Source organism: Echinops telfairi, unplaced genomic scaffold (genome assembly GCF_000313985.2).
Source record: "Echinops telfairi isolate 266 unplaced genomic scaffold, ASM31398v2 ScPeMD7_3533;HRSCAF=4204_0, whole genome shotgun sequence".
NCBI lineage: Eukaryota > Metazoa > Chordata > Mammalia > Afrosoricida > Tenrecidae > Echinops > Echinops telfairi.
This window is the reverse complement of record NW_022107431.1, coordinates 13637691-13663174: the sequence shown is the minus strand read 5'-3', so window position 1 is coordinate 13663174 and position 25484 is coordinate 13637691. Positions and strand designations below refer to the sequence as shown.

Sequence of the window (25484 nt, the reverse complement as noted above, 5' to 3'; positions counted from 1 at the left end):
ATGCAGAAAACAAGCCCATCTGCCAAGACAACTTAAGATGCAACAACAACGTGGTGTCGGCCGCAGGGAAGGCAGTGTCTGTGGCCTGTGGCCGTTCTCCCAAGCAGCACTTGGCGAATCCAACACCTTACAGCATTCTTCTTCAGCTGGGCAGACGGAAATGGGAGGATTTTGCCCTCCTGAACCCTATCCCTAAAGGATTCAACCTGCCCCTCCACCCTCAGGATGCCCATGCTGAAGGTCAGTGGAAGAACAAAGGTCAGAGATCAGAAAGCAAACCCTGTGGTGGGTTAGAGGGGCCTGAATTAGGGTATGCCGTCTCCTTTGGTGGAGATGGGTTATTTCCATTTGGTTTTCCACGGTGGGCACTAAAGTATTCTGGAAAGGAGAGCCTCCCTGACCAACGACAGAGACTGGGTTCAGAGGGAGGGTCTGGCCAACAAAATGTTTGCCAGCCCTGTGCCACCTGCCAGCTGACTCTCCACCAACCCCTGGCAGAGTTCTGCAGCCCTAGACCCCTGAAAAATGGCCAAGAGCAGCCAGCCCTGCTGCACTGGCTGAAGTGGAGTACCCCCCTCCCACAGGGGGTTAAATCGTTTCCATATTTCACATAAACACAGATCTGACGGCTCCACTTAGGAATGCGTGAGTCAGGCCAGGCCGACAAGGGTGGCCGCTCCAGCCCAGCCCTTGGAGACACCCCAAGGAGGGAGGCGCCTGGGTGGGGTGCACTGGACCTGTGCGGGGAACCCAGGGTCTGTGTGTTCCCACAGTTCCAGTCAGGGAGTGCTCTGACACTGGGGGTTTCACATTTTCCCTTGGAGAGGAAGCACCTGGACTGACGTGGAAATTAAAAATGTGCACACACATGCCACAGGAATCTCTGATCTTGAACCTGCAGCTTTCTGTGGCTGTGGAGTGTGGTCCCCAGCCCCCAGACTCCCCACACGTGTGCGAGATCCCGGCGTGCGAGCCTGCGGGGAATGGTGGGGAAGGAAGAGAAGCGAACCTGCCACTGCAGGGCTGAGAACCCAGAAGCAAACATCCCTGGTGTCAAATGCCAGCCACAGAATATTAACCACGGCCAATGGAGTGGGGATTCACGGAGCCCAGGGTCCAGCCTCAGGGCTGCCTCATGTCACAGTAAAGCAAGCCCAAAAAGATTCGCTGAAGATGTGAATCCAAGTCATGGCAACCCCACGTGTTAGGGACAGACCACCCCCCTGAGCCCCACCCAGGGTTTTCTTGGCTACAGTCTATAAGGGAGGCAGGGAGCCAGGTCTTTCTTCCGCGGCACACTCAGGTGAATATGAACCAATCACCGGTGAATTTCACTACATGTGAATTAGTCGTCAAGGACAAGCTGTCTGCCGCACCTGGGGCCCAAGAAGAATATAAAAAAAAACAAACCTCCCAAACACTCACAAATACCATCTGCTGAGCCCCCAGGTCTCCTATAACATGTGCTGCAGGGAACACCCCATTCTCAGCTAATCCTCATAAGCACAGACCGACTTGTGCTTCCTTGCTGGCCCGCGGGGTAAACGTTTTTCACCACAGCCAATGAACGATTTCACTACATGTGAAACTGTTCATCCAAAGTAAGCACAAGTCAGCCTGTGCTTACCTTGCTGCCTGGGCCCTGCATTCTGGTCAAGGACTGACTGTACATTGGAAAAGCAAATTCGACCCTGCTAGAAGGTGCTGTGTAGTTGGGAGAGGTGACGAGGGGACAATGCCAGCCAGGCCTGGAAGCAGAGTCTTTGATGTAGAGGGGTAGATGTGAAAACCATTCACTGCCCATCGGTAAGTAGCCCTAGTAAGCCTGTGCCTACTTTGCTTGTAATGACCACCTGGGGAATTATCATCTGTGATTTTCAGATGAGGAAGCAAGCTGTGAGGGATTATTGAGTGGTCAGGCTAGGTCCCAGACAGGTGTCCCTCTGCCCGGGACTGGTCTGCCTTCACCCACAACAGGCTACTGACTTGGGTGTGACCATGGGCAGTGCAGCAGCTGGGTGCGGGAGGGGCTCACAGGCAGCAGGGAGACCAAACAACTGGCCCCTGGCTCCTTCTCTGTGGGGCCTCTTGAGGTATGTGTGCCTGACAAGTGGATAAAGGAACGCACAGAATTTAAATCTAGAGCCCCAAGGGATAAATTAAATCTTGTGTGGGTGAGTCCTTTCTGCCACGACGAGGTGACATTTTCAGTGTCTGGCATGGGCCTGCTGCTCTCCACAAGCGTCTCAGTGGCCAAGGCCTCCAACGTGCCTCAAAGTCTATTCTTAGTCTGGAGGCTCAGCGCTCTGGGTGACCCTGCCGGTACTTGAAATACAGTGGCATCACTTCCAGCATCCCAGCAATGCACAAGCCACCACAGGACAACAAACCAGCAGACAAGAGGCTTAAACCTAAGCACAACTGTGAGGATGGCACGGGACTGGACGGACACATGAGTTAGAATCGCCTCGACAGCACCTAGCCACAGCACCATGAGGTGATGTGTTTTTAAAAGGTTCTCAGAAACAGATTTTTTTTTTTTTGGGGGGGGGGGCAGACTGCCAGGCCTTTCTCCCCAGGCACCTCGGGCTGGGCTCAGCCCTCCACCCTTTCCTTAGCATTTGAGTGTGTTCACCTAACCAGCCAGAGGCAGCATGAAAGAACCCACTGCCTGGAGTCAAACTGCCCACACGGTTGCCACGTGATAACCTTTACAGAAGTGGACGGCCACATCTTTCTCCCAAGGGTCGGCAGTAGGCTCCACCGCAGATCTGTTGGTTAACTGCCAAGGGCTTGAACCCTGGGCCCCAAGGGCTCCTTCAGAGGGACGCTTGACCAAACCAAACCAACGTGTCCAGTTTAGCCCAACTCTCAGGCAGTCTGCGGCACGGCATGGTACCCGCCCATTGGGTGGCCTGGGCAGAGGCTCTGGACTGAAGCAGACTGTCCATCTTCCTTCCACAGAGCAGAGGGGGGCAGAACCATGGGCCTCCAGGTCAGCAGCCAAGCACTTAATCATTGAGCCCCCAGTGCTCCTTTGGGGAAACCATTAGTGGCCTGTACAAAGCCGTTTCCGGGATTCCTGGTGATGTACTGGTTATTCGTTCACCTAGAGGTTAGCAGTTCAAAGCCATCAGCCACTCCTCAGGGTAAAGATGAGGCTTTCTACTCACATAAACAGTTGCAGCCTCGAAAACCCACAGGGGCAGTTCTAGCCCGTCCTATAGGGTCACCATGTGTCAGAATCAACTCGATGACAGTACGTTTGGTTTTGGTTAAGAAGCAATTTCACATCCATCAGAGGGCATACCCATGTTCGCAGGCTCTCTAACCAGGCCCAAGAACACGAGCTCCGTGGAAGCGGGGGGAGGATGGTTAACTATCATGTATCACCATATCTAGGAATCAGGAGTTGGTCCGCAAAGTCATGACACGACTCAGCACTGCCAAGGAGCGTCTTTCTCGTCACCAAGAACTCAGAGGGCCCCTCTGTTTGTCTGGTGGCAGTCTGTTCCAATAACAGACAGAAGTGGCTGACCCCGGGAGCCCCCCGCCCCCCTCGGGAACATATGTCCCTCTTGAGGACAACACATGGAGAGGCCAACAGAAGAAGAGTGGTACCAATTGGCTGGCCAGCAAGCCCGGCCACAATGTGTGTGTGTGGGGGGGGGGGGCAATGTCTCCCTCTGAGCACATCACATGGACTTGGGGCATGTCTGTTTTGTTGCTTTTACAGGTGAGCTGACGCCCAGGTCCTGGCCACTACCAGAGCACTGGAAAAAGCAATGAGGGCAGGCCGATGTACAGGCGGGTACGGCGTCTCCCCTCTCGTCTAGCCCACGGGCACTGAGATCATTATTCCACAGCATTCCAGACAAGCGCTCGCCTTCGGCGGCAGCCATGGACGCCTAGTCCAGCCTCTGCTGGTCTGTCGGGGGTTGGGGGGATGGGGAAGGCAAGCGCCAATGTGCGAGCCTGTTCCAGCAAACGCAGAACTTTAGAAAACCAAATTTAGAAAGCCACTGCTTTCTCTGACATCACCAGGTCGTCTTCCTTCCCCAGGGCTCTCCGCTATCAATTCTGGGTCCCCCTCCTCAACACAAAAGGTCCAGGACATCACCTTGCCCTTTGGGGCACAAACAGACCTTTGTTATACAGACTTCGAAACAGCTGTGGGCCAAGCTCTGGGCCCACATTCTTCCTCAGAGCGGCAAACGGCTTCTCCCTGGTCAGCGAGCCTGGCCAACAACCCCCAGAATCCACTCTCCAGCCTCAATGCAGGCGGACACTCTCATGTTCCCAAGAAGCATCTAGACTTTCCTCTGTTCTTGTTGGGTGCTGGCAAGATGGTTCCAGCTCCAAGGGACCCTGTGGGACAGGCCAGAACTGTGTACTAGGTGCTCTGGGCCTCCTTTTCCAGTGGCACAGTGGGCCACGCGTTTGGCTGCTTACTGCAAGATGGAAACCAACAGCCGCTCCGTGGGAGAAAGACGGGGCTTTCTACACAGGTAAAGAGTTTACAGTATCGGAACCCTCCAGGGGCACTGACCCCATGGCCCCCCTGGCAGGGGGTTTGGACTAGACGGAGTCTTTACAGGGGCAGATGGCCAGCTTGCCCACCCGCACCGCTGCTGAGTGGGTAGCTGAGCACTTAACCGCTACGCCACCTGGGCCCCTTATATTAAAAACAAAATACACACCTCAGTGCCATCGAGGCAATTGCAATGCACAGTGACCCTATAGGACGGGGCAGACTGGCCCCCTGGGTGTCTGTGACTGCAACTCTCTGAGCAGAAAGCCTCCTCTTTCTCCCTCGGAGTAGCTGGTGGCCAGTTCAGGGCCACACCACCAGCAGGGCTCAAAGATGTTCTCCCGATTTCCCCAAATATAAGGTGACCAGATTTTAACATTGGTAAAGCGGGACACCATTGATAAAACTCATATCCTAAGAAATGACAAAATACCCATTTATAAACTATCAAGGGCTCATGCGGAAGGGGGGAGCGGGGAGGGAGGGGAAAAATGAGGACCTAATGTCGGGGGTTTAAATGGAGAGAAAATGTTTTGAGAAACGATGTACAAATGCGCTTTACACAATTGATGTGTGTATGGATTGGGATAACAGTTGTATGAGCCCCTAATAAAATGTTAAAAAAAACAAACAAACTCATATCCTGGCGAAATAGCCACATGGCAGCCGAATACCGTATATCCTCGCTTGTCGTGCATTCTTTCCAAAAATCAGGACTTTTTCAAAATGCCGCGGGACACAGGGAAAATTGTTAAAAATCGGGACTGTCCCGCCAAAAGCAGGGCATCTGGTCACCTTACCCAAATAACATCTCAGGACGTTAACTGTATAAAAATGACAGCTTGTCTCACTACCGTGAGGTTGAAGGGCTTTCAGATGGTACCCAATTTAAAAAGAAACCACACATCAGGGAGTGAGGAAAGAGTCTAGTGACAACAAAAGAAGATGGGGGGGGCGCATGCAAACATGCACGCGAAGGTCCTGGAAAGTTCTAGAAGGGGCCCACCTCCAATTCTGCTGGACAAGGGTTTGTGGCATGGAGAGCGGCCCTGTCATGTCCACCAGTTGGGAGTTGTATTGCTGAAAACTTGTACAAGGAAGTAGCGCCGTATTCATTGACTGTTATTTTTTAAAATGTGCAATCCGTGAGGCACAGAGAGACAAAGGGGGGAGGGGCGCAGAGTTCACCTTCCACACCCCCAAATGGTTAGTCAGAGGGGACTTTCCATCAATATTCTTGCTCCAGGGAGGTGCCTCGCAGAGGCCCCGGGAGAAGCAGCTGTTTCCTAGCATTCATGACCTGCTTCCGCCGAGGCCTGAAAACAGGGGGGCAGTTTGGGGTGGTCCCAGCAGTCAACATGTAACCCTGCACCTGCATCTTCCCCCAAATAGCACCCTGGAGGCTGGGGAGTCAGGGAGAGGCCAACGTGCCAGGCTGCCTTGGTTTTCCCGGTTGAGGCACCGCTCTAAGGAGCCCTGTGGTCCGGTGGGTTAGGCATCAGGCTGCTGACCATAGGTCGGTCCTTAAAACCACAGGCACTCCATGGAAGAAAGGAGGTTTTCTGCTCCGGTAAAGATTTACAGCCTAGGGAAGCCCCAAGGCTAAGGGGGCATTTCTACCCCATCCTACAGCAAGGCTCTGGGTCAGAATGGATGCAATGGCGGTGGCAATGCATATGGCAAGACCTCACCCTTCACCTCCACCTTCTTCCTTGATCACACCCAAGCCAGGGGGCTTCTGGGCACCAACGGTCCACACAAGTCACTGCTTCTAATTGGTCACTCTGGTTCGGCTGTTCAAAGACAGCCAACATTCTCTAGCCCAAGGCAAGGGTGGGGGAGGTCTGGCCCTCGGGCTGTATAACATCATCTATACCAGGTAATGACATGAGGTGCCCTGGTAGTGTTGTGATTACCCATTGGGCCCCTTAACCACAAGGTGGGCAGTTCGAAACCACCAGCTGGTCCACAGGAGAAAGATGAGGCTTTCTACTCCTATACAAAATGGCAGCTTTTTATAGCCTCTGAAACTCACAAGGTCAGTTCTCCTCAGGCCTATAGGGTCGCTAGGAGCTGGAACGGACTGGAAGGCAGGGAGTTTCTTAAGCTAACAACACATTCCTCCTGAGGAGAAGCTGTTTCTCCCACATCAGGGATGAGTTCATTAAATGTCTGACCAACTCCTGGGGAGAAGCCATTCAGGGTGCAATGTAGCAACGATGAAACATACAAGTTTCCTCTAGTTCCTAAATGCTTCCTCCTCGCCTCCCCCCTCCCCCCATCATGATCCCAGTTCTACCTTGCAAGTCTGGCTAGACCAGAGGTTGTACACTGGTACAGACAGGAACTGGAAACACAGGGAATCCAGGATGGATGATCCCTTCAGGACCAGTGGTGTGCATGGCGATACTGGGAGGGTGGAGGGAGGATGGGGTGGAAAGGGGGAACCGATTGCAAGCATCTACATATAACCTCCTCCCTGGGGGACAGACAACAGAAAAGTGGGTGAAGGGAGATATTAGACAGTGCAAGATATGACAAAATAATAATTTATAAATTATCAAGGGTTCATGAGGGAGGGGAGGAATAAGTGGAGAGCAAATGTTTTGAGAATGATGAGGGCAATGAATGTACAAATGTGCTTCATACAATTGATGTATGTATGGATTGTGATAAGAGTTGTATAAGCCCCTAATAAGATTATTTTTTTTAATGTCTGACCAACTGTAACAGGATAATTTTTATATGGATTTCTATTTTTTTTCAAATGTATTATTAATTGGGAGTTAATACCTATATTCCATCATTCCAGAGTTCAATCCTATCAAGCAGTATTATACAATTGTTACCACAATCAGTATCCAAACATTCTTTTCCTTTCTGGACTCCTTGACATTGTCTCCCTTTTACTCCCCCACCCCCACCATACCCTGCCCCCTGGAACCCTTATTCTACTTGCTGTCCCTATAGGTTCATCAATCCTGTGTTTCACAGACTGAAAAACAGAAAAACATATAACACAACTTCAAGAGTTGACATAACACCTCTGAGATACACCCTAATACGAACAAACAAAAATACAGGAAATGTTGAAAACCAGATCAGGTCCAGCATGTAGGGGGGGGGGGGGCGATCAACAGATAACTGTTCAAGTCAGATCTATGCCTTTGACCTTCTGTACTCCTCTCTCCAATGCACTGTTTAGTAACCACGTTCCTCCCAGCCCTCAATGATGGATAGTGGGAGATCACTGGGAGCCTGCTTCCTCTGTGGTTCGAATCTTGGGCTCCCACTGTCATCCATATCCTTCTGCAAACTGGAGCCTCACAATTTAGGCTCTGACACTATTCCCTCCTTCAATTTCAGATGATATATTCACAGTCTTTCAGTGACTGGTGATGGTGTGCTTCTTCCATGTGGATTTAGTTGACATCTCACTTAGATGGCTGCTTGCCTGGAGACAAACCTTTAATACCCCAGATGCTATTTTATCTGATAGGAACCATCTCATTTCTTCACCACACTTTACTACAGCACCCATGTCTTCTGTGCTCCCTTCCTGAGGGCGAGTATCGAGCAGGGCCATGATGTAATAACTAATTGTTCTTAAGTTGGAGCTAGGATTTAGTGCGAACCCAAAACCTATTCCTGCATTTGTGTTTTTGTTTGTTTTTTATCTGCCTTTGGCTCCCTCTCAAAACCTCCTTGTTATTTTATGGTAGACAGTCATATCGATCATTCCTCTGGGGCATAACGATCTTCTGTTATTATAGTCTCTGATTAGCCCCTGGTACTAATTTTTTAAAGCCCTGTTGAGAGAGGAATATTAGGCCAATGTAAGCTAACTCCATATCACAGTATCTGAATTATTCACTTGTACAAAATCAATCCTTCCATGACTGGACTATTTGTACAAATAATTGTCAGAGAAATTTAGTCATCACTGAGAATGTCAATCACAGGCTTGCCAGAATAATACATCTCTTAATACCACATTTCTCCCCCTACCAACAGTTCAACAATCCCAGTACAGCAGGGTATCGCTTCCTCTGACACCATGTATTTTCCGACTTAAGTCCTCAAATTACAAGTGTGTCTGAAGTAGAGTGCAGTCCACCTAATGGCATTCCTGCATCAGCTCTGGAGCATGCTGTGAGCCCCAGAGATCCAGGATTTAACGTCCCAGCATTCCCTGCCACTGGGGAGCACCCAGAAGCCCAGGTCAATGCGGTCCATTCGGGGACACCACCAAAGACACTGTCCCGGTCCCCAAAAGGATGTTGAGTCAGTCTTGCCAACGGAAGGTCAGTCCGCCCTGTTTTACGACCGACAGACATGCCTTTGTGTTCCCCCAGATGTGTTTGCTCCCTTGCCCTCTCCTGACTCGTTTTCCCTCATCAGATCCCTCTGACAGGGCTGTCCACCTGTCTACAGAGAGCTCAATACAGATTTACATGGCAGCCACTCGGTAGACAACATCCCCTTCCCCTCCCTTGACCATTCATTTCCAGCTGATGGGACGTCCCCCTCCTTGAAAATGCTCACCTAGAGCAGATGGTGTATGGTTCATTGGCACCGGCCAGTCTCTTTACCAGGCTGTCTGGCACCTCTGGCCAGCAGACTGGATGCCCTACAAGCCAGAGCTTGTGCCCCTTCTGCTGCTTGTCCCCACAGCAATGGACTCATACAGTACTTGTCCTTTTGATTGACTAACTTCTCTCAGTGTAATGTCTCCAGATCCCTCCATATCTTGAGGTGTTCATAGTTTCATCACTGTTTTTAGGGATGCGTAGGATTCCACTGTATATACCAGAGGGTTTTTTTTTTTTGGTTATCCAATCTTCCACTGATGGAAATTTAATTTGTTTCCAACTTCTTGCTATTGTGAACTGTGCTGCAATGAACATGGGGTAACCTATGTCTCTTTGTGATGTTTATTTCTTTGGGGCATATGCCCAGTAATGAACGGTATTGCTGGGTCACATGTATTCCGTTTGTCATCTGTTTCAGGCTTCCACGGTGGCTCTAGGGATCAACGATCCCACCAGCAGTGGCAAAGAGTTCCAATCCCAGCACACCCTCTCCAGCACTTTTTGCTCTCCTTTTTTTTTTTTTTTTTTTTTTAAAGTGGGCTACAGTTATGGGTGTTCAATGGTATCTCGTGGTTGATGGGACTTGCATTTCCCGGGTGACCGGTGAACAGGAGCAGCTCCTCATGTGTTTCTTAGCCATTCGGGTGTCATCCTTTGTGAATCGTCAAACAGGTTAATTTTTAAGTTGACCATTCTGTATGGCCCTCGGATGATGTTACAACTATCCAAATGGCCCTTGGTAGAAAACACGGCTCCCTACCCATGGCCTGCGGGAAGTGGGTGGTCGTACTTCAATGTTAGCATTCTTGCCTTTCTGCAGGAGACCCAGGCAGGCTCCCATCACAGTCATCCACCTCAGGTGCCCCATTACCTGTGTGTCTGTGGAGGATGCTGACTAGGCTTCAGCAGCGCTTCCAGTCTAAGAAGCACCAGGAAGAAAGGCCTGGTAATCTACTCCCGAGAGCCAGACAATAAACACCCCAGATCCAAAACCTGTCGTGGGCCGGCCACATGCTGCTGCTTTGTGCTTGGGGGTCCCTGTGAGTCTGGAGCTGGCCTGATGGCAGCCAATGACAACCACCACTTCTCCCGCCAACACCTGTTCCCCATCACGCAGACCCACCTCCAAGGGCACTGCCCGGGAAACTGAGTGAAGCAAGGTTTGGCCACTTAGCACACAGAACCTGTACATCCTCCGAGAAGCTTGAAACAGAGGGCTGTCACCCTGGTGACTTGGGAACAGTGTTGTCAGCTTCCTTAGCTGTTCCCACAGTGCCAACAAGGGCGGCCAGTGCTTACGAAACCACTTCTGGCTCCCAGGAAGAAAGTGGGCTGATTCCCTCGGATGGGCTTGGCTGAATGGTGTCCCTTCCATGTGGAGCTGCTGGGCCAGGTGATGACAAGGACTATGAGTCAGCGGTGCCCACACCACACCAGGGACACACCCGTGGATTACGGTCACACCCACCAGTTATCAAAAGCCACAGCCAAGCCAGACAGGTGACAGGTCTTGGACACTGGTTTTGATATAACATGAAATATGAACCGGAAGGACCTGTCTGTCTTCAGTAAGAGCCTCTCTCTGGCTTCTAATGAAAAAGCCAAACTGGCCCCCTTCGTGCTTCTGGCTCCGAGGCCCTGGGGGGCAGAGCCGACCTGCCCGCCCCAATCCCATGCCCCGGCTTTCCAAGGCTGAAGTCTGCTCTCCCATGGAGTGACTGGAGGGATGGTTAGAACAGCCAAGCCTCTCAACCACTGAGCCCCCAAGGCCCCTGATGGATATGAAAGCAAAACAAAATAGCACCCGCTGCTGTTCCAGCCGATGCCACATCAAAGCCACCCTAATAAGCTCCCAGCGCTTCTGAGATTGCCCGTTTTCATGGGAGCAGGAAGTCTCGTCCTCTCTCATCTTTATCCCCTGGAATGGCAGGTGTGTTTGAACTGAGGACCTCAAGGTTAGCAGCCCAGCATGCACCCCCCCAACATCACCAGGGCTCCTTCCTTCGATGGCTACACTCACTGCCATTGAGTCAATGCCAACTCACAGTGACCCTGGAGAATGGGATAGAACTGCCCTGGGTGAGTTTTTGTGACTGTAGCACTTTGTAGGAGTAGAAAGCCTGTCTTTCCCCCTTGGAGGGCCTGGTAATTTCAAACTTCTGACCCTAGGGCTAGCAGCCCAACTTGTAACCACTACCCCACCTGAGCTGCCATTTGACAGCGTGCTGAAAAAATCATTATTAAACAGCTGGCAAGCCTCAAAACCTTGCTAGTGGAATTAAGTGATCATGGTATCAGCCCTCCACATCTTAAAAGTGTAAGGGGTATAATTGGCACCGTCTCTCGTCAATGACACTTTATAACAACCCATGCCCGCCAACATGAGTCACACCTTTTTCTCTGTTACACTATTCTTCTCGCTGATTTGTAGCTCACCACTCACACGAGGTGGAGGGACTTGTTTAATCTGATGCTGAAACTATTCCGTTGGAAACGTGATGTTTTCCCCATAATATCCCCTTAATCTCTGCAACTGAGAGAGCAGCTAACAGTTCATTAATCACTTTTAACATACTGGCTACTGTGGTATGTGCTTTAGCTCATTTAACCTTCAATGTAAATACCGAAAGTGTAGTAACACCAGGAGCTCAAATGTACAGCTAGGCGAGTTGACTAAATCATGTTAAGTAACTTGTTCACAGTCACCTATCTATTAAGTGACCGTCATTGTCATGGAGTGAACTCATGACCCCTGATGGTGTCGGTGTAGAAATGTGCCCTATAGGATGTTCAATGGCTGGTTTTCCGGGGACTCAATCACCAAGCCTTTCCCCCAAGGCAGCTCTAGAGAGACACGAGCCACCAACCTTTCCGTTAATAGCTGGCGCATGTGAGCCCCAGTGCACGGCCCAAGGCCTCCAAACAAGAGGGCAAGGATTCAAACGAGGGCCTCACTGCTGTTCTGTTCGCAGCCCAGCTAGACTCAATCAAAATCTACACTTAGCAAGCAGCCCCCACAGGTGTGAGAATAAGGAACTGCACCCACCAAAGACAGACAGACACACACACACACACACACACACACACTACTAGCATTTATACCACTGTGAGAGAGAGGAGGGAGAAAAAGAATATGAAAATACGTGAATACATCTTCTCTTCTTGCGATGAACACTACAGGCTGCTAAGCGCGTTCCTGTGCTCTCTGTCCCTCCGGAGACAGCCCTGGTTCTGGAAGCCGACACCAACTTTGTTGGCGACCATGTTTAGGTTTGGCTTGACTCCCTGATTCAAACTCACCGCCACGGCGTCAATTCCAACTCACAGCGAGAGGGTGGGATTTCCAAGTCGGCAACTCTCTCACGAGAGCAGAAAAAGCTCCCTTTTCTCCCAAGAAGCTTCTGGTGGCTCTGAACTGCTGACCCGCAGTTAACAGCCCAGCAGGTAACCACTAGGCCACCAGGGCTACTTAGCAAAGGTGAACAGGGTCCCTTTTTTTTTTTTTTTTTAACTCCAGGGAGCCTGTGTTTGATCACCCAGCCACCAACCATGGCCCACCTAGTGCAAACAGTAATGCACTCACTCATCTGATTTGGGTGGAGAGGAGAGTAATACATTTTAAAAGAGAATGAGAAGGTTAACTAGGTGAAGTAAAAAATAGCCAAGTCCATTCTCGACGTCTCAGAGCAGCGCTGTGTCAGCTTACCAGCCTGCTGGAAGAGCCACAGGGGCAGCGGTCAGGCAGTGGAGAAGGGTAAGGTGGGCAGTTCTCCAATGTGTGGACCAGCAGCCTGGTCTTGGGCAAGCAGCTTACTGGCAGTTAACAGCAGCAACATGCTTGGCGACAGTGAGAATGCGACCTGCCTTAACCCACAGAACCTCCTCGAGTTGTTCTGATGACAATTAGATTGTTTTCAAAGATGGATTTCACCTCATTTGTCACTTCTGGGAAGGTGTGGCGCCCAGGTAATCAGCAGTCAACGGAAAGGTGAGGGCGGAACCCACCAGCAGCAGCTTGCTGGGAGATGGCAGCCTCGCGCCACTTCTACAGCCACTGCCCCACAGCGGTCCTGTGGGTCGGAATCCACTCGGCAGCACGTCCCGACAACAGGATCGCGTCTGGAGGTTCGACCACGATGGCGGTTAACACGGTGGACTGTTCTTAGACCCGGCCTCCCCTGACCTCCTCCAGTGGAAATCCTCCCTGGGTTGGGTTTCGTTTCTTTTCTTGTGCATCATTAGGAAACGTTCCTTTTCTCCTTGGATCATCTGACTGAAGCTTTAGGAAATGGAATTCCTCCGGTGGGGTGCACGTATTACAACTGTGCCACGATAAAACTTAGTCTTGAAATCGGGAAATATGAAAAAGGAACCCAAGTGCATGTCATCTCAATAAATTTATTATTATTATTATTATTGCACTATCCATTGGGGTGGGGGGGGAACAGGAAGAAATCTCCGTCAGGACGTGAAACAAGCTCACTGATGCAAGCAGAAGCAAGCTGCAAACAACATTTCAAATCCCTAAACTATGTAGCGCTTAAAGGACAGCCCCCTCTCCCCAAAGGGACCATAAACACAGAAACCACAAGGGGCAGGGGAGGGAGGGGGACTAGAAGAACCACCAGGGGCGGGTGTTCGTAAACAGTAACTATGGAGAAAAAAAAAACCATTTCAGTCCCTAAATTATTTCTGAAACCACACTCCACTGGATTACAATGTTGCAATGTCAAAAAGGGAAACTTTCCCAGGGTTGAGTCGATGTTTAACCCAGAGTGATTGGAGCACAGTTAACCACCACCCACAACAACCAGGGGACAATGGGAAGCCAGAGACACAGCAGCTCCACCCTTCAAAAGTGGGGTGTGTATGTGTGTGTGTGTGTGTGTGTGTGTGTGTGTGTGTGTGTGTGTGTCTCCCCAGCCATCAGCAGCCCCCATCATTTTAAGTGTAGCCTGTGTGTTCTTGTAGAGTTTAAGGCTGGAAATATGGATACCCACGTGGCTGCTGGAGCTGGTAGAGCAAGTGCATGATTCATCTGGGTCCAAAACGTTCAGAGGACATATTCCCAGGGCTGAAGAACAAAGTGCCTCACGCTAAACAGTGCAGGGGGCACGCAGGGCACACTGGGCTCTGCTGACCCCTTTTCTCTCCAGGGTGTGGTGGTCTCCCTGGTATCTCTGACTTGTCTGGAGAACCAGCTCCTACAAATACTAGTCTCTGCTGAGCCCACAAGTGAGCCGTCTCAGAACACAGACCCGCTGGCATTGCTTCTGTTGAATGGACTCTGAATGAAGATCACATTGTAACACTGAATAAAGACCACATTATATACCAAGTGAGAAACAATGATGAATTATTAATCAGCAGATCGCAGGTGATAGATAACACACAAAACACCCACGGCTCCAGGTGGAAACCCCTCCGCCTGTCTCAGCCTCCTGTTAGGGGCGTCTCTGTTCCTCTCCATCCACCCCTCCCTTCTCTCCCCCACCACGTGGCAACCCAAACTCTGAGTCTTTTTAACTCAAGCCAGTGCATTAGTAGTGTCTTAGTCTTTGTGGCATAGTGGTTAGACGTTGGGCTGCTAACTGCAAGGTCAGCAGTTTGAAACCACCAGTAGCTCTCTCCAGGAGAAAGGCAACGCTTTCTATTCCCATAAAGACTTAGTCTCAGAAACCCACAATGACAGTTCCATCCTGTCCTATAGTGTTGTAGAGTGTGTGTGTGTGTGTGTGTGTGTGTGTGTGTGTGTGTGTGAGAGAGAGAGAGAGAGAGAGAGAGAGAAGAGAGAGAGAGAGATTTAGTTATGAGAGAGAGTGAGAGATTTAGTTATGTTTCAAAGACACCTGTGGGTGGTACAAATGGTTAAGCCTCTCAGCTGGAAGCAAAAAGGTTAAATTTTCGAGTGCACCCCAAGGTGCCTCGTGAGAAAAGCCTGGCTATTCACTTCCAAAACATGGGCCACTGAAAACCCCAGGGAGCTCATTTCTACTCTGATGCTCATGGGGTTGCTATGAGTCTGTGGCCTGGACACGTGACTCTATAAGCATGGCGGCCAAAGACATCTTGAGCCACTTATCCTAGTGGGATCAATGAAAGGATAAGGGCTTTTATGTTTCCTCCCATGAGAATTCCAATCAGTTTTACATTTCACAGATCAAAAGGAATGCATACTGCTGAAAGTCAAGTTACTTTTTGCATGCATCCACGTCACTGCTCTCTCCCTCGGAGACTCAGGGGCCCCGACAGTGGACTGACTAGTTTTCTGTAGAAGCAGTTATGCCACCAAGACAGAGAGGCAAAAATGAAGCTTGCCATAATTCTAAAGCAAATGATAATGTGTAAGAAACTTCAAAATAGTTACGTTTGCATGTATAGTTTACATGGATGAGGGTCAGCCAGAAACCACTTCTCTTAGGGCTCCCGTTCCTATCGGCAGGGGTTTCCCCCAAAGAAGATGGGTGAAGACCCGTCTCTGCAGTAGATGGCGCCCAGCAGGTCCTGTCAGTAAGGTACTTGCATTGGTCTCATTCTGGTGGCTTCAAAATGAGATCCGATCAAGAGTGGCTTCCAAGTGCATCTGCTGGGCCACCCAGCCGTCAGCTCTGAATATTATGGAGACTTTTTTTAAAGGGGGGAGAAGGGAGATCGGGATCCTAAAAAGATACTTATAAAACAATTATTATTACTAGTATTGTTTTATTTTTATTTTTTGAAATCATTTTATTGGGGCTCTTACAGCTCTTATAACAATCCATACATCAAGTGTCTCAAGCGTATTTGTACATATGTTGCCATCATCATTTTCTAAACACTTACTTTCTATTTGAGCCCTAAAAGGTACTTTTGATATTCTGCCTGCAACATGCTTCCCGCTCGTCCTGGTCATCCCACAGATCTCGATTTGGCTGTCACTTCCTCCAGGAAGCCTTCCCTGCTCCTGCTCCTGCACATCTGAGTTAGAGCCCCTCGGAGATCTCCTGGGGTGGCCTGTTGGCTCTATCTTCCACCTGTGTGGAGGTGTCTATGAAGCAAGGGGCTGGCCTATCCTCTTCACCGCACCTCAGAGACCATCACAATGGCAGGTGCTCCATAAATGTGTTCCTGCGTGCTCAAGGCTAACGGGGCTCCTTCCTTTGCCCCGATCTCGTCAGGCAAATGCCTTCCACCTACGGCATGCCTGTAAATCTTTTCCGACTCTAGTGAAGCAGAACCGCTCCCACCGTATTTTCCAGGCGGCAATCTTCTGGAGAAGCAGACCACCAGGGCCTGCTGCCTGAGGGGTTCAAACGGCCAACCTGGGTTCCTGGCCGGAGCTCAACCGTCACACCACCAGGGCCCTTAGGGAGCTGGAATGGACATTCCTTACCTTGATTTTACGGCCTTCTGAATATTTCAGTGGTATCACACACCACGTGAAGGTGACTCACCGGCCAGGTCTGGGGTTCTTTGTAACAGATCTTTGCAACCAAATGGCTAAGACAGGGAACAACACCGAACACCACTTACTCTCACTCCTAGATGGGCACAGCCAGAGGCACGTGGAAACAAGTGGAGGGAAAACCTTTCTGATGAATAATGCTTCCCCGCAGAAGTCACGGGTACTGAGTCAGTCACAAAGCAAATGGCTTCTTCAGATAAAAATAGAGGATTCTGTCATCCACAGTGGACTGCCACCCTGTCAGTGAGCCAAGTGATTCAGTATCGGGTCATCCCAAAGTTGACTAGAGTGTGCCAAAGAATTAAAACAAGATGAAGTGACACTGAAAAGAAAAAGGCACCGTGTCCATTTCGGCGGATAAGTCTCAAGACCCTACGACCTGTCCCTCTGACCCTATCGTTCACTGGACTTATTCTGCCAGCCTGCCAAGTTCACCGGTGACCTACAAAGGGCCAAGTCTCCGCAGTCCTCATCTGCTGACCTAGAGGAGTGCTCGACCCAGCTGATTGCTCCCTTCTCCTGGACACACTTTCTTCACGTGCCTCAGGGCACCACCTGCTCCTCGGTCTCCTCCTACCTGACTCAGCAACCTTTGCTGGCTACTCATCCCCCAGCCTTCAAAACACCTGGATGGCCCAGATGGCCTCTCTTCTGATCTGTAGATCTTAACCAGCTCCTCCCACACTCCTCCACACCTGAGCAGGGAGCCCCTCTACATTTCCAACTCCTCAGCTGACAAGTGCCAGGTGGGTCCTCTCAACCTGACATCCAAGCCCTCAGAAATGCAACTGGCGCTTCAGCACACCCAGAGCCAGGTCACCTGGTGCCAGCAACCATCATCCTTCAGGGTCTGTTTATTCTGAACAGGTTTCCTTGGCCGGCCCCTGTCCTCTCCCGCTCTACAGCCACGGAATCTGTAAGTGGAGATCTGCTCGGGCACGTGCTCTGTCTGATGGATTGAATTGTGTCAAAAATGCACACTGATAATCCTCATCGGTGTGCCTGTGGGACAATCCCATTTGGAAAAGGGTTGCCTTTGTCAAATTACCAAGGCAGGATGAGGGTAGGGTCTATCTTGGGTCAGTCTCCTCCTCTGGAGTCTAAGGTGACCAGACGTCCTGCTTTTGGCGGGACAGTCCCGTTTTTTTGGCATTTTAAAACTGTCTCTATTGTTTGAAAGAATGCACGACAAGCTAGGGAACGGTCTGTTTGGTCCATATAGACCAAATTTTTCATCAAGAACCCCCCTCCCGCCCAGTCAATGGTGTCCTGCTTTAAATCTGGTCACAGTAGTTCACCCAACCCAAACTCAGTGCCACAAGGCAAGGCCGACTCACAGCGACCCTACAGGGCAGGATAGAACTGTCCCTGTGGTTTACTGTGGACTCTAACTCTTTGCGGGAATAGCGAGCCCCATCTCTCTCTTGTGGAGCAGCTGGGGTTTCCAACGTTGCAGTTAGCAGCCCAACTCGTAACCATTAGGCCACCAGGGCACTATGGGGTACAAAGGAGATTAAGCACAAGCTAGCAAGGTGAGAGGGAGAAACAAGATGCGAAGCCACGTGAAGATCGCCAATACCACCACCCCTGCAGAAGTCCTGGGGTGCTGCATAGCGTAATGCAGTCAGCTGCTAACCAAAGGGCTGGAGGTTCAAGTCCCCACAGAGGCACCTCAGAAGGCAGGCCTGCTGACCGGCTCCCGAGCACTCTGACACTGGACGTCCTCTGGTGCACAGCTCACCAGTGGCACCGCACGGCTGGCAGGGAGTTGAAAGAGTCTTGAGTCGAGGGTAGACGCCTCACGAGAGCGTCTACTTCAGAAAGGCACCGCTGTCTCCTCTATTTACTGCTGTCTTCTCTGCTCTTCCAGCAGTGGCTGGCACGTCGCAGACACTCCATCCGTCCTTGTTGAATGAAAACGCGGTCAACAGCAGCCTTCTCCAGACTGAGAAGAAATGGCAGTGAACAAGGCATGACCAGGCTGAGGGGGCACAGAGCTGGAGCTGTAGGGACCCTGCTGTGTGCCCATGACATTGTGCTTCTCCTCCAACTCCATCACCGGAGGCAGAATGAACGCGAGAGGGAAGGGACATTGCAGGCCATCAAGTAAATGAGGTTAGTGTCCAAAAACCAAACAAAATGCCAGTGGCGCAGAGCTCCAAGGAAGGAAGGTGTGAACAGACAAAATCTCAACCGTGTTCTGACCCAGGGGTTCTCAACCTGTGGGTCGTGACCCCTTTGGGGGTCAAAAGGACCCTTTCACAGGGGTCGCCCAATTCATAACAGTAGCAAAATGACAGTGATGAAGTAGCAACAAAAAGAATTTTATGGTTGGGGGGGTCACCACCACATGAGGAACTGTATGAAAGGGTAGCGGCATTAGGAAGGTTGAGAACTGGTTAATCTAACTGATCTATTAAGTATCTGGTAACTGTACTAGAGAGGAATCACAGAAGAAATCATGTTTCCTTCGAAGGGTGGGGCGGATCAACGCTGGATGAGAAGACGGGCCTTCCACCCCCCTGGCTCACTTCTCATTGTTCCTTCCATCCACCTGCCTGCTGTGGCAGCCCATCCCGAGACACCGGCCACAGGTAACCAGCTCACCCACCTGCAGAGCAGGCATGCCAGTGTGTCATCCAGAACTGCTTGTCTTGGGAAGCACTGGGCAAGGCTTAGGGGATCACACCAAGGTGCTCTGTGCCTTGATCCACACGGCTTCCTCATCTCCCCGCTGGCACGCTGTCCCGCAGGACCCCAGCCCTCCTGCGAGGGCTCAGCCCCCCACCTGCAGAGATCATGGTGGGTCTTGTGCCCATGTGGACCGCATCACTTCACACCATGTTCCAAGGCCTGCGACTCAGCTTGCATAATCCTATTTTCACACATTCCATGTGCCAGGCTGCATGCTACTTACACCCCGTTCTCACACAACCATCTAGGGCAGCCAGAAGAGAGGGGTGCTGGGTTTCCTTCAGCATCTGGATCATGCAGAGGTATTATGCCCAAAGCATCACCTACAAACTAGGACCGCTTTTGAGGTTAGATGTCACAGGGGCAATGCAAATGAGGGAAAGGGCAGTGAGGTGGCTGGATGAATGAGAGCTGGTTGGCAACAACACACCACTTATAAGGTATGCTCACTTTCAACACCCACAACACAGGGCCTCCCGAGTCAACACGCGGTGCGGAACTGCCTTGCAGCCGCGTCTAACAGCGGCCCCTGCACCATGATGCATTCCACCTCTCCCCTCGCACTAGGGACTCTGCTCCAGCTCCTTGCACCAGTTTGAATGCAGGGCTCCCAGACTCTAGTGGGCCTAGGAGTCACCACCAATAGTTTTTCTGTGGATTGCAGGCCACAGAAACACGAGGGGACAGCGTGGACCTTCCCCAGAGAGTGTCCAAGCTCATATCTTTATGGGAGCAGATGGCCTCATCTTTCTCCTCAGCAGCAGCTGCTGGGTTTGAACTCCCCTTTCCAGCCCAAACATGCAGCAGTGATTGGTGCTCAAAAACTCCACTTTCTTGTTTGGTTTTTAAATAGATGGAATTCCTGGTTGAGATAAAATCCTACTGAAGGTTAAACAAAGATCACCGATAATGAACTCAATGTGTATACTCACATATGTGTATCAAGAGAGGGATGTGTGTGTGGCCTGAGTGTGAGCACACACGCAATCTGTATACTGACAAAGTAAACTGATCTAGCAAAAGTGTGAACTATTTCGTTATCTTTGCAGGTTGTATTTTGGCCCAACGTCGAACAGGAGATGATGGTGTGAAGAGCTGAACAGAAGATTTCAAAGACTGGCTCTCAAAGAAATACGAACATAATGGAACACGTGAAGACCTGGAGTCAAAAAGCCAAAGAACCCACCTTGCTGGGCTGGAAGTAAAGAGGACTTGACATTCTTATTGATGAAGGTCAAAGACGACAGCCTTCAGTTTAGGTTTAGGCCTCACCATGGAGAAAACAAAAATCCTCACAACTGAGCCAAGAAGCAACATCGTAATAAATGGGGGGAAGACTGATCCGGTCCAGGATCTCTCAGAATCGACACCTAGGAAGACAGCTGTCAAGAGATCAAATGATTGTACTGCATTAGGCAAATCTGCCGCGTATTTTATGCTTTAAAAGGCAAAGATGTTACTGCTGGGACGAAGGTGCACCTGACCCAAGCTATGGTGTTTCCGATCTTTAAATGTATGCAAAAGCTGGACGATGAAAAACGAAGACCATTCAGAAGAACTCACTCGTCTGAATTAGAACGTCGGCAAAGAATTTTTAAAATACTGGGAACTGCCAGCAGACCAAGCAATTCTGTCTTGGAAGAAGTACAGCCGGAAAGCTCCCTAGAAGGGAGAATGGCGAGACCTGGTCCAGCTAACTTTTGACACATGATGAGGAAGGACCGATCCCTGCAGAAGGACATCATGCTTGGCAAAGCAGAGAGGGTCGCCAAAAAGAAGACCCTTCACAAGGTGGACTGATGCGGTGTCTGCAACCTTGGGTTCAAACACAGCGCAGACTGGAAGGCTGACACAGGACCAGGCTGTGTTTTGTTCTTTGCACAAAAGGCCACTCGCTATGCATTGGAACTGAGCTGACAGCACCTACCAAGAGCAACAACAACTGCTACATTTTGAAGTTTAAGTACCAGAGCTAATGTTTGACTTGTGTATTGTTCCCCAGTCCAGGCCCTATGAAGATAGATAGAACCCTGAGGAAATTGGCAGCATAGTGATTCTAACTGGACCCCACAGACCAGCACAGAAATCTGAAAAGCACACCCTCCTATAAATCGTACATAAAACCTATCCGTACAACAGGAAGTAGCTCTTATCAGGAGCCAATACTACACACCAGTGGCCAAGCCAACTCACCTAGGATAAACCAAGTTTCCGGTCTTACCCTCTGGAGTGAGGGCCCAGCAGGCCACTGGGTCCATCCGGACATCAGTATCCCTGGCCTAGCAAGACCAGCATGGAATGACACACAGAAGTTTTATAAATATTAGAATTGGTTGGTAAGCAAAACGAAAGTATAGGTAACTAATAGATTCTGTTTTGTAAGAAGTATGGCCAGGGTGCTCCTTAGAGGCAAAGTTGGCAAGACTTTGCCTTGTATACTTTGGACAGGAGAGACCAATCCCTGGAGAAGAGCATCACGCTTGGTAAAGCAGAGGGGCAGTGAAATGAGGAAGGCCTTCAAGGAGGTAGACTGATCCACTGGCTTCAACAATGGGCTCAAACCGTAGAACAACTGGGGAGATGGCACAGGCCCTGGCGGTGTTCCGTTCGGAGGTGCACGGGGGTCCCCGTGAATGGGAACCAACTCAATGACCCGTAACAGCAACAGCACCCGCACTTCCAACAAGGGTCAGCCAAATAGCTGTCCTCAGTGACTGGCACAAATTGCCCCCAAAGAGGTTTCGTTGGGAGTCAGTATCGACTCCACAGCAGCGAGTGTGTTGGGTTGGTTTGGTTTGCTTTGGGGCTGCATGAAAAACTACAGGCAGTTTTCTAAAAACTGGGAAACCTCACATAGAAATTCAAATTTCCAGCTCAATTTGAAAACCACAACAGAAAGACTGACGTCAGGAGAGCTAGGAACCACTCACTCAGCAGAAACCGAGCAATAAGCACGCCTTTGGGTTTGCCCCCGTCCCCACTGCTCCCCTTACCTCACACCCAACCTTTCCACTTCTGGTTTCGTGGGCCTAGCCCTGGTGGTGTAAGGGTTACGAGTTGGGCTGCTAACCACAGTCAGCAGTTCAAAACCGCCGGCACTCCGCAGGAGAAAAGAGGCGGCTTTCCACTCCCGTTAAGAGTTAGTCTTGGAAACCCACAGGAGCCGTTCTTCCCTACCCTGCATGTCGTCAGGGTTGGAATGGACTCAGCGGCAGTGAGTTTTTGAAGCCCCTATAAGGATCTGAGTCTGTGATCCCTGAGGGAGCTCTGATGGTGCCGTGGGATAGGCACTGAGCTGCTAACCACAAGGTCATAGGTTCAAACCTACCAGCCACTCACAGAGGGAGAAATGTGAGGCAGTCTGCTCCCATAAAGATTTGCAGTCGTAGAAGCCTTTTGGGTTTGCAAGCCTCAATCTTCCATGTTCACCCCATCTCACACTCACACACAAACACACACACACACAATTCTGGACTCTCGTGGCCGTAGGCCAGATGCAGATGCTCACAAGTGCCATGATGACAGAGAAACTTCCCTCCTCCTGAAAAGGGAGCACTTGGTGCTGGAGGGGAGAGACACCCTACCCCTCCATTCAAAGCTCTGAGAAGTGCACACAAAACCCCAACAAGTCCCTCCAGGCCCCTGCAGCAGCCCCTGCGTCTCCCTGGGGCTGCACAATCACAGAGAGCCAGGAAGAAAAGGTCCTCCCTCTGTGGGGTGGGCCAGCTGGCGAGGCATGGGGGAAGGGGGGCTGTTTCAGCCCCGCCTCCCCCTGCCCACTCCGTGAAGACACTCCCAGGTCCAGGTGCGCTCCCTGTCCACCTCACTATGTGAGTCCCACGGCAAGCTCTCCTTCCTAATCCCTCGTGAGGCCCTGGCTGAAAACCAGCTGTGCAGAGGGGTGTGCACAGGGTCTGACTTAGCTCATCTCTCTCCTTCGCTTCCTGTTAGTGGTACAGCCCAGGGCTTCTCGAACTTAGGCCGCCAGTGGCAGAAACGCCTGCGGAATTTGCTGAACACAGGTTCCCATACCACAACCCGAGTTTCCAATTTCCTGGTCTGCGGAGGGGGCCCTAATGTATGTACGTATCCCCAGCAGCGCTGAGAAAGGAAATTCAAGAACACTGGTGACAATCTGTTGGGAGGCACCCAATGAATATGCCTGGGTAATAAAGTCTTGACAATTGGGTTGCAGAAGTTCAGTAGGCTGAGCCAGTGTCGCTGGTGTTCTTGTTGGGTGCTGCCAAGGCACAGAGCGCCCAGGTGGCGGAAGCGAACTGTCCCATGGAATTGGAAGGAGAGTTTTAGGGAGGCAGGGCCACTGGACAGGGTCGAACCACCAATCTTTCAGTTCCCAGCCTGGCACTCAGCCGTTCCACCATCAGGGCTCCTCCCCAATCCACCAGTCAAATGCACATAAGTGCTCGCTCGGTACGGCCTGAGGGCGCACAGCCAGCCAATCTGTGGTCTGGTCAAGGCTCCTCAGTGCAAAGACACATGAAGAGTTTCCAGCTACGGAGAAGGTCTTTTGAATACCCACCACGTACAACCTGGGGCCTTGGGGTCAATGGAGGCGTGCTCACAGATGCTGCTCTCGGGGCGTCATCCACTCAGGGGTCGATGGAGACGTCAGTCGAAAGCCACACTAAGACGATGCTGGTAATTTAACAGGGCATAAGAAGGCTGGGCCACCCGACACCTGGCAATGGTCTGACTCCATTTCAAAGATCGTATGCCAGCTAATATTTTGGCCTTTCTTTTGGACACTGCAATAGGAAATCGCTCTGAAAGCCTAATAGGCTATTGGATGGAGGCTGGAGACACACACACACACCCCACATCCCCACCAACCACCACCCAGTGCAAGCCACCCAACTTCCCCTGGGCTGCAAACCTCTGAAAATAAGGAAATGCAACGTTTCCTTTCACTCGGAGATTTTCCTCAGGAAAGCATGACTCAGGTTACCATGTGGCCTTGCTTTCTCTGATAGATGACACGTGAGGGGGGGGGGGTCCTCAAACAGGGCTGACAGATGTTCTCCTTAAAAAGCTGACAGCAGGGTGGGGGTAGAAGCTGAGTGAGAAACCTTGTTGGCAGCGTGGTGAAAGGGCTCACCTGCGAACTGAAAGATAGGTCAGCCGCTCTGTGGGAGACGGCTTCTCTGAAGATGGGAGCCTTGGAAGCGTTTGGGGGAGCTGCTCCTTATCTATCCTCCAGGGTCGCTGTGAGGCTGAGCGGAGTCTACAAGCAGCAGGGTTGTTTGGGGTTCTGGGCTGAGAAGCTGGGTATGTGTGTGTGGGCAGATAAAGGTGATTCCACTCGACGCCTATCCACCACCTCCTGCACGTTCCTCCCATTAGAACTGATTTGCTGTGTTCAAAAAGGTTCAGGTCTCACCTGATGAAAAGCCCCCAAAATACCATCTATTCAACTGAAAACGTGGCAACGCCTGTGTTCTAAAGCAAAAAACGAGGACAGTCTCCCAGGGGGGCCAAGTATTTTAAATCGGAACTCTCTCTGCCGGCTCCTTGGACACCAATACGGACTATGTTTTCATAACAAAGCTTTTTAAAAAATTCTTGCCATCGGCTACTCTGCGTCTTTGGGCTAATAAACACGTCCACCTCTGCCCTCCTGATCCCAGGTTAAAAGACCGATTCAATCAGCCATTTGATGTCAAAGAAAACAAACTAGGCTAAGTCCACCTTCACAAAAACCCCATTCACTGACGAATGTGCAGCCTCAGAGCCTGTGATTAGCAGCCGCTGGCCCGGGGAGAACAATGTCTCAGAGCGCACGTGAAAGCCAGAAGACCCTGGCTGTTCACCTCCCAGTGACCAGGGCACGTGGCCAGGAGGCGGCCCAGGACCTCTCTGACCCTGGGAAACCAACCCGAAACCTCTGCCACCCGGCCAGCTCTGACTCACAAAGCTGCCCCGTCGGGCATAGGAGAACTGTCCCATTTCCTATGCTCCCTGGGCTGTAAATTTCACAGCACCGGGCCTTTCTCCCAAGAATACCTGAGGAGTTCAAACCACCCAGCTTCGGGGTAGCAACCAAAGGCTCTATCCACCACACCACGGGGCTCCTTTTTAAGCTGGTAAAGGAAAGAGAGGGAGGAAAACAGACAGACAGCCCACTTTCAAAGGTAAGCTTAAAACAATCAGACTTTGAGGACATCAGGGAACCCAGTGTGCCCAGAACTTGTGTCTACGAGTTCTG

The 25484-nt window shown here is 50.8% G+C and overlaps 1 protein-coding gene across 1 annotated transcript in view; it reads right to left on the bottom strand.

Moving 5' to 3' along the window:
- The window catches only part of CNKSR3 (CNKSR family member 3), an 88282-nt gene extending 69950 nt beyond the window's left edge, over positions 1 to 18332 (bottom strand). Inside the window, exon 1 of the mRNA XM_030886742.2 lies at positions 18309 to 18332. The gene's annotated coding sequence lies outside the window, so the exon portion shown is untranslated. The remainder of the gene's footprint in view (positions 1 to 18308) is intronic.
- Positions 18333 to 25484: the final 7152 nt, after the last annotated feature.